At 35.4% G+C, this 9,349-nt stretch overlaps 1 long non-coding RNA gene across 2 annotated transcripts in view; it reads right to left on the bottom strand.

Annotated features, from left to right (window-relative positions):
- Nucleotides 1–3,322: 3,322 nt before the first annotated feature.
- LOC110342217 overlaps nucleotides 3,323–9,349 on the bottom strand; it is a 164,087-nt gene continuing 158,060 nt past the window's right edge. For both annotated transcript variants that reach the window (XR_002384245.1, XR_002384244.1), the window contains one exon: nucleotides 3,323–6,421. This is a non-coding gene — a long non-coding RNA (uncharacterized LOC110342217). The remainder of the gene's footprint in view (nucleotides 6,422–9,349) is intronic.

The following is a 9,349-nucleotide window of genomic DNA, read 5'->3' as shown; positions in this document are numbered from 1 at the left end:
TAAAATAAAATTCAGAGTTTCTGTATTGTATCAAGGAGCCAATTGATGTAAGACAGAAGAAAACAAAGTCTAGGGACTGTCATCTGTTTATACTCAGTTCTCTCTCTGAAAGTTTAATTTCCCTCATAGTCACTATCTTCCTTATTGTTGCCTTTCCCAGTATGCATACATATAAAAGTTGAAATTTCTTTGTTGACATTAACATTTGAGTTTTCCATAGAGAACAAAGAATTTCCTAACAGCAATCTTCAGAAACTTGGGAAAGAAAATGGGGCCCCACTTCATTGACTCCAACTGTTCTGACTTGATGCATCTGAACTGACAATTACCACCCTGAAACCGGTTTGGGACTACATTGCTCTACACAACTCCAGACTAATTAACTGATATGGTGCACCTTCTGCAATCTGGCCACAGCTTCAGACAAGAGCTTTAATCAACATTAGAAATTCATTCAAGAACTTCAATCAAGTATCTCCCATCAAACAGAGATTGAGTACAAATGTTGTAGCTAGTCCACTTGGGACTTTTACTCCAATAACATTTTCTTTCTGCAGGGTCCCATGAGGTTATCATCATCCCATTTCAGCAGGAAGTAATTTTGAGAACACTATGCTCCCTTTCCCTATTGTTGATATTACAGGATAGTTTACACCTTTTAGGGTTAGTTTTCAATTATATATGCTTGGAATTAGCAGGAGATGTACAGACTTGGGCATCTCTTTCAGATAAGTTTAAGGTTTAGATGCTTAGGATAGGATATAGGTAGATTATAATTTATTCATCCACCTTCTATGTATATATGATTTACATATGTTTGAGATAATTTAGTTTGTTTCAAGTCTAAATATTTTCTTTAGACTAAAAGGGGAATTGTAGATAGAGATCTCATGTATCGGAAGCACTGACCATGCCTGTTTGGGCGTAGTCACTGGTACATGGGGTAAGGCAGAGATAAAGGTCAAAGAAGGAAGGATCAGGCTCTCTTGGGGTTCCTGTCGAGGTCAGAGACCAGCAGAAAGCTGACCTCAGTTCTCGGTTTCTCATGTAAGTGATTTCTCTCTCTCTCTATTAAAGTTCCATACGACTTCCCTTCCCTGTATACTTGATATACTTGGTGTGGCTCGATATCCCTCATCACATGTATATATATGTGCTTTGCAGTAGTAGGTTTCCATGTGTTTTTCCATGTTTCCACAATATATGTGTGTATGTACATAATATAAATGTATATGCTTTTACAGTGCTAGCATTACATGGTTTGCTAAAAGGCCTTTATTATTTTAAAGTTAAATGGCCATCCCTATATACCCTCATGTGTCCTTCTTGTCCATTCCCTCCTGATTTAATGCTCTTATTCTAGCTTCCCCTCTGTGTCACCATAATACATTCTATAATCCCTTTCCTTGGGTGATTCTTCTCCTTCCCAGTACCTTGCTAGGTATTGTAGCTCTGCAATTATTCAGATTGTAACACATATCAAAATCTTAAAAGCTAAAATCCATATAAAAGAGAAAATATACTATGTTTGATCTTTGGGGTCTGGGTCACTCCTCAACAGTGATTTTTTTCATTGCTTCATCCATTTATCTGTGAATTTCATGATTTAATTATCTAAACAACTGAATAATATTTAATTGTATAAGTATTTCACATTTTCACTACCCATTCATTAATTGTTATATAGGTAGTTTCCAATTTCTGGCTATTATGGATAGAGTAGCAGGGCATTGATGGCACATGCCTTTATTCTCAGCACTCGGGAGGCAGAAGCAGGCAGATCTCTGTGAGTTTGAGGCCAGTCTGGTCTACAGAGCAAATTCTAGGAAAGCCTCCAAAATAATACAGAGAAACCATTTCTTGATAAAAACGAAACAACAACAACAACAAAACGAATGTTGAACATTTCTTGTACGTCTTTCTCAGCCGTTTGTTTCACCTTTGAAGACTCTCTGCTTTGTTTAGTACCTCATTTTAATTGGGTTATTGTTTTACGTGCAATCTTTTTCATTTTTGTTGTCATTTGGTTGGTGAGTTGGGACTGTTTGTTTGTTTTTGTTGTTTTTATATGTTCTAGACAATAACTCTCTATCAGGTATATAATTGGTAAGTATCTTTTGTCATGCTGTAGGCTGCTGATTTGTCCAAATGATAAAGTCTATTCCTGTGTCTGCCTAGTATGTCTGATATTGAGGTCCTTGATCTATTTGGAGTGAGTTTTGTACAGGGTGATAAATATATATCTATTTCCATTTTATCTAATTACTTTTCCCTGAAGAGATGTTGGATTTTGCCAAGAACTTTTCTGCATCTAGTGAGATGATAATGTGATTTCTATCTTTCAGTCTTCTAAGTGGTCATTTGAGTTCATTGAGTTACACATGCAAAAGCATCTCTAAATCTCTGAAATTGAGTCAATCCTTCTGATGTATTCTTGGATTCAGTGTGCAACTACTTTATTGATAATTTTTACATCAATGTTCATAAGGGATATAGATTAATAGCAGTTTTGTTGGCCTTTGTATTGCTTAGCATCAAGCTAGCAGTTGTCTCATAAAAATCATTAGGAAATGCTCACTCTGTTTCTATGGGATAATTTGAAGAGTATTGGTGTCAATTCTTTCAAGATCTTGTAGAATGCTGAGCTGAAGTCAAATGGCTCTTGGCTTTTTCTGCTTGTGATACTGTTAACAGACTGCTTCTATTTCACAAGGGTTGGGTCTGTTTAAATTGGTTATTTGATCTTGATTTAACTTTGGTAAATAGTTTATCAAAAATTCATACAATTTTGCTTAATAATCTGCATTTTAAGAATTCCCCCAGGTTTATTACTTGGTGCTTATTGTGGAATACAAAGAATATGTAAGAGAAATATGGCACTTTGAGTGAGAATGGCCCTTATGGGCTCATATATTTGAATAATAAGCCCATAGTTAGTGGACTTTATGAGAAGGATTAGAAGGTAATTTCTTGTTGGAGGAAATATGTCATTGTGGGTAGCCTTTGAGGTCTCAAAAGAATCATAAAATTCTCAGTGTATCTCTCTGTCTCTCTATTCCATGCTATAGATCATGATGTGATCTCTCAGCTACTGCTGCCTCGATGCCTATACTCCACTGTCAAGGACTCTTAACTCTCTGGAATAACAAGCCCAACTATACACTTTCTTTTATAAGTTGCCTTGGTCATGGTGTTTTGTCACAGTAATAGGAAAATAAGTAAGACAAAAAGTCAGACAACCCTGCATGTGATGATGACATTGCCAGCATCTTGTGACCTAACCAGATTGTAACTGGACCGTGAAAAATTACATATTTAGGAATTCTCAACAGAACTTTATTTATTCCTTTATCTAGTTTCCCAAAATATTTTCTACAATGTTCCAAGCATATTTTAAAGCCACAATCTTTAAATAGATACACCACCATAGAATATTTTATAAATCTCTACAGAAAGTCTTTTTTTGAGTTCTAATCCAACACAATTAATTTTGTATTTTAAATGACAGTATTTTAGAAGTTATAGTAATACACCATCAATTTTTCATAGACTTATTGCTATAGAATAAAATCCCTGTCAAAGTCATAGGAGTCACACTAAAAGAGTCTTAGAAACTGTTGACTTGAAGTACCTTCTAGCAAATTTTCTAGTGTTTTGTTGTTTCATATCATCAGAACATTGGATTCAAATCACACAAGTTACCTGATATGAAATATAACTTTCCCCTCAAAGCTGTGTTAACTTAACTCTTACATTGCCTTTCATGTTTTGTTTCTAAAGTAATTACCTGAGGGTGATATAATGGGCTAGCCTTCAAATCCCCTAGAAAGGCTGCTTTTATATGACTTGCATCCCTGTTTTATATATGTAAACATTTTAGTTTGCCCTGAATAAGCAAATCCTCTACAATTTAGGATCTACAAAGTGCCATCAGTCTTTAAATTCTGTTTCAAGCCTATATTAAAAGCTTTTATTTCTTTCCTAGTTATTTCTGAGACTACAATATAATTACATCCTTCTTACCTTCTCTTTCCTCCCTCCACATTCTCCCATATAACCCTCTGTAGGGTCTTTTAAATCCATGGCCTCTATTTTCATTAATTGTTGTTACATGCATATTCCAATTATGAAACCTCTTGGGAGCATAGCTTGTGTGTTCAAAAGCAATATGGAAGTTTAGCAACATTTAGGAAATGTAGGACTCCTATGCTTTAAGATGTCCTTAGCCATTTTCTGTCTCAGAATTTACATGTTTCTTTCATAAATATTCCTACATGATTAAATAAAATAAACATAGGATAAACTTTACTTGACAGAAAATAAGCATTATAAGATGTTTTAGGAATTATTCTACCCAAACCAGTAAATTTTTCCATTTCCTTTTTCTAGTTTTGGTTGGAATGACCATAAGCAAGGTGCTTAATCTTTAATTCTCTGTCCTCATCTATGCTGTAGTTGATATAACAATACTCAAATGTGTCAACATAGGAATAAAACCAAAATGTGAGGAGCTTTACAAACATAAGAACTTTTTATTGTCATGTTTTACTATGGAAATGTGAAATTTGGGGGTTTCGTTTTGTTTAATTTTTACACGCGTTTTCACAGTAGATTTGGTAGTGGAAAGTTTCTATAAGAGATTCTAAAATACTTAGGACTTGTAATGATTGTGCCTCCATTAAACATGTGTACTTCATTAAGTTATTCCACAAGGTACCCAAGTCATTAGTCTCTTAAATGTAGCAAGGAAGATTGTGAACTAATGGTGACAGACAATCTACAAGGACAGCTACTTTCCATAGAGTAAGTGTTCAGCTCTCATTATTATTACAAAATCCATTTGCTTTTTTTGCCAAGAGTTCTAATTTTGAAATTTTAAAGAGATTTTTACAATTTGCATGTGTATTTACTTTATATGTATTTTTTCTTTTTACACAAGTGCACAGTACAAATTGACTGTCAAACATTCACATTTAGTTCATTTAGCACAGAGCCCTGAATCACTGTCTTGGCAATAATGAATTTGCTTTCCAGATTAAATCAAACTAATTACATCCTGGGTAGTTGACTGTGAAGTCATATGACACCACTTCTAATTTGTTTATGCCATATTACTGATTGGTTAAAAGAAGATCTACCCATATGTTGAACAGTAGAGAAGGTGGTTGCCATTATACACATTAACATACTCATGATTCAAAAATTCTGTGCCTGATGGAGATATTCCTTCCTGTGAGGAAGGTTTGACCCAAAAATGCTTATATTAGAGTCGGTTCTTACTGCATTATACTAGGATTACCACCTGCAAACTCAGTCAGTTGTATATTACAAACTTGTTAAGTTTTGTCAATACTTCTTAGAATCCTTTAAAATAGAAAAGAAAGAGGGACAAAGTCAATTTATCATAGCTAATACATGATATGAACATCTGCTCATAATAATGTAGGCAAAATTAGCTTAAGTCTATCAGGCACAAAAAGAATTTAAATGGCCTAAGACAAAACATCCAGATTGATGATGGTTGCTTCAAGAATGTCACTGAACTTCATTTTTTTTATCATCTGCAATCTACGTCCATAATTCCAGTCATAAACTCAGTGGTGGTATCGTCAAAATTATGTGATATCCTTGTCTACACTCTTTAGCCTGGAGACTGCATACAGAAATAAGAGATGCAGTGAGAATTCTTTCTCGATATCCTTCCTGCTATAACTTCTCTTCTCATCTGGACTTTTACCCCTTTCTAATATAATGTACAATCTTCTTGAACTTTACCTAGTGTATTTCTATCAAGTCCATCATTTTAAATGAAGACTTTGCTATCAAAAAGTGATAGTCATAATTTCACTGGAAAGCTTTTGACAAGCCATCCTAGTTATAAAGATCCTCTTATTTTATCTCTCCTTATGTTCTTCCATGTCTTCTATTGAGAGCTATTTTGAAAGCAACTTTCCCCAAGAGATTTCACATCCTGATAATTATACATATTAAATGTTTGTGATCATTTGGTATGTTACTTAACTATTCTCAGTCTTAGCATAGTCATTGTCTTCATTAGGTTTTCTGTTGCCGTGAAGAGACACCATGACCATGGCAACTCTTGTAAACAACAAAAATAAACATTTAATTGGGTTGACTTACATTTTCTGAGACTTAGTCCATTATCATTGTGGTAAAACATTGTGATTTGCAGGCAGACATCTGAGAATTCTTACATCTTGACCCCAGGCAACAGGAAGTGCTCTGAATGTCATAATTTCCATAAAGTGCATACAAATATTTGGTTTCTTAACAAGCATGCTTAAGCAACTTTATATCCAAGTACTGAATGAATGTTTTGAAGATGTGCATTTGGTGACTATTGCGAATAACAGGAGATAGCTTCCTTCTCAACCCCCATTTTTCTGTTCCATTTCTCCTCCTGAAAAGCAGAAAACTGCTCTGTTTAGTCATACCCAGGATGCATTTTCAATACAATTATCATTGATCTGCAATATACAAAACTCCATGGAATGGAACTAGAAAACAAAGCCACAATCCTTCAAAGCCAAACTATTTTGCTCTTACTCATGCTGCAGGAAAACGTAGTCCCTAGGGAATTCTCTCCAGTATTTACTGGACAGCTGAGTGATAATGAAATCAAAGGTCATGAGATAAGATGTTTGGCGCATGAGCCCCAAGCAAGTACTCTAATGAAGTTGAGCAGACAACTTAGTTTTAGAACATCAGATTGGTGACCAGCTTCCCCCAACAGAACAAGCCAATTCTTCTGCCATGGCTCTTAGAGTGTTTATATACTTAGCTTCTTCAAAAGCTTTATAAGAAGTGATTCACCAGATTCCACTTGAGCTGTGTGTGAGGGTGGCAAGGAATTCTGGGCAGTGAACATTGAACTAAGGCACCTGTAACACTGAGCAACCCTTCTTCCCCAACTGAGCATTCTCTATTCCCTAACGAATTTTTCCCTTTGGTAATTATCAACATGTATCTTGAAATTTTGACAGCTCTAATTAAAAACAAAGAGTTATGAAAATAGAACTTTTCTATTTTTTTAATAGATTTTTTAGTAAAATATATTCAGAATTTGGTTTCCCCTCCTATTACTCCTCCCATGTCCTCCCCATTTTCTCACCCACCCAAATCCACACTTTCTTTCTCTCTCACACTAGGATACAAACAGGAAACCCTTAACAATGGGCAGTTCTTGAAATTTTTCAGAACTCCACGTCGAATGTGATGTGAGACCAAATAGATGAGACTGAGAAGAATACTCAGAGTTCAAATAAATATGTGCTCTACAGAAATATGTTACAAAGATACAGGCTATCGATGCCAACGTTTTATACTGAAATCAGGAAGTTAAAATTCCAGATTTCCATAAACCCATCAGCATAGTTTATCCACTCAGAAGAAAATTACCGGGAGGAAAATGAAAGAACAGAGGTACCCACGAAGCAGTGACACTGTCCTGCATTACATCATCATGGCTCTTCACAGCTAGTCTTGGGGGCTGATGGGATATGGTGATTAAGACTGTGCAGTCAGAGCCGGGCGTTGGTGGCGCACGCCTTTAATCCCAGCACTCGGGAGGCAGAGGCAGGCGGATCTCTGTGAGTTCGAAGCCAGCGTGGTCTACAGAGTGAGTTCCAGGACAGCCTCCAAGGCCACAGAGAGACCCTGTCTCGAAAAACCAAAAAAAAAAAAAAAAAAAAAAAGACTGTGCAGTCATGTGAGGAATTGAGGACTCCAACCTGGTGGTGATCTACTTCCAGGGTTTAAGTACTATTTCCCAGTGAATAGTTTTAAGTGGTTAATGTTTGTTTATCCAGTATGCAAAACTTTTCTTTAAACAAAACCCTGATAGAGATAGGAAAAGACACAATGAAGCACAAACATGGATCAAGAAATTGGTAAACACGTAGCACAGTGGACAGTCACAAACGTCTAAAACCCAGAGCATGCACAAATATGAGGATTGATAATCAATTAGGAGAGGAGAAGATGAAAAGGCTGTGCTGCATGAGAAGAAGCTGCTGGCTAGGAAATTCTTAGACAGTTAGATTTTAGTATTGTGGATAAATGGGTCAGACTCCCTCTGCTTCACAGCTGAGAAGAATTGTCAAGAATATGCATTCTCCTGATTGAAGTTTAAAAACCAGTGAGTCACTTCAAATTTAGATGCCTCTGCATATGATGACCACATGTGTCTCAGAGTTCTTTAATAAATTAAATGCAAACAAATGACCGAGATCAAACTCTTCACTAGCTACTTGGCTTTGATGAGTTGTCATCACTTACTTCTGTTCTCTATAAATAGATCAGGCATGATGATTTCAGTTTGGTGCATAATTATTCCACATTCATTGTGCACAAACTCGAAAGTAAAGATAGAAATTATTTTTGCATGGCCCTGGACAACATAAAGGCAAACTATATCAATGGATGTAGTTTCATTCAAAGAAGATTAATACTACTCCAAAGACTGGCAAGTACACAGAGCAGTTTTTAAACATAATCCACACATATGATGGGGAAGCAGGCTTAATCTTGATATAGTTTGAACACATCTTTATGAGTTCTTTAATTTGAACATCAAACTTTCTTAATTGGTATTTATGAATTCATATTCTCATAACTCCATGTCTTCTACAAACAAACAAACAAAAAAACCAATGAGGTAAACCTTAGGAAGAATAATTATTTCTAGAAAAATAGAGATATTCTGTGGGCACCTTTTCTAATATACATGATATTCTTTATCCACACAAAGTTTAATATTATTTTTAATGTATTCACCTTACCAGAATTTTGTCTTTGCTCTGACCTGAAGGCCACATACTGTTATTGCCTTGTTAATCTTTCTGCTTTCAAGCTATTTTTTCTAAATTGCTGTTAAAATTCCTTAGCTTCATATGATGACTCTCCTTACCAAATTTTTTATATTAGAATGTCCCAGAGATATGAATCAAAATGATATTTAAATAAACTGCACTGCAATGACATAACTTAAATGGTGTGATATTTCCAAGTTTCAAATTCTCAAAAAAATTTTTATAGGAAAAACAACTGCAAAATCAGTTAATGGATGCACACATGGAAATACTTTAATCTTGGAGTATTCATAAGGGTGTTACCATGGAAGTCAGTGAGTAGAGACCTACAACAAGGAGTATAAATGATCACACCATACCTGGCTTCCACTTATTAAAACGCCTACTCTTCCTGCTTCCCTTATAGCAGTGTTGATATTAAGAAAAATGGATTTAAGGACTGTGCTCAAGCTGTTTGCCTTGAATAATTAAATATGTTTCATGTACAAGAAAGGAGATGATCCTTGAGAGAATAGTGC

The sequence above is a fragment of the Mesocricetus auratus genome, unplaced genomic scaffold (assembly GCF_017639785.1).
Source record: "Mesocricetus auratus isolate SY011 unplaced genomic scaffold, BCM_Maur_2.0 Super-Scaffold_100010, whole genome shotgun sequence".
Lineage (NCBI taxonomy): Eukaryota > Metazoa > Chordata > Mammalia > Rodentia > Cricetidae > Mesocricetus > Mesocricetus auratus.
Note: the sequence above shows the minus strand (reverse complement) of the source record. Positions and strands in the feature narration are given on the sequence as shown.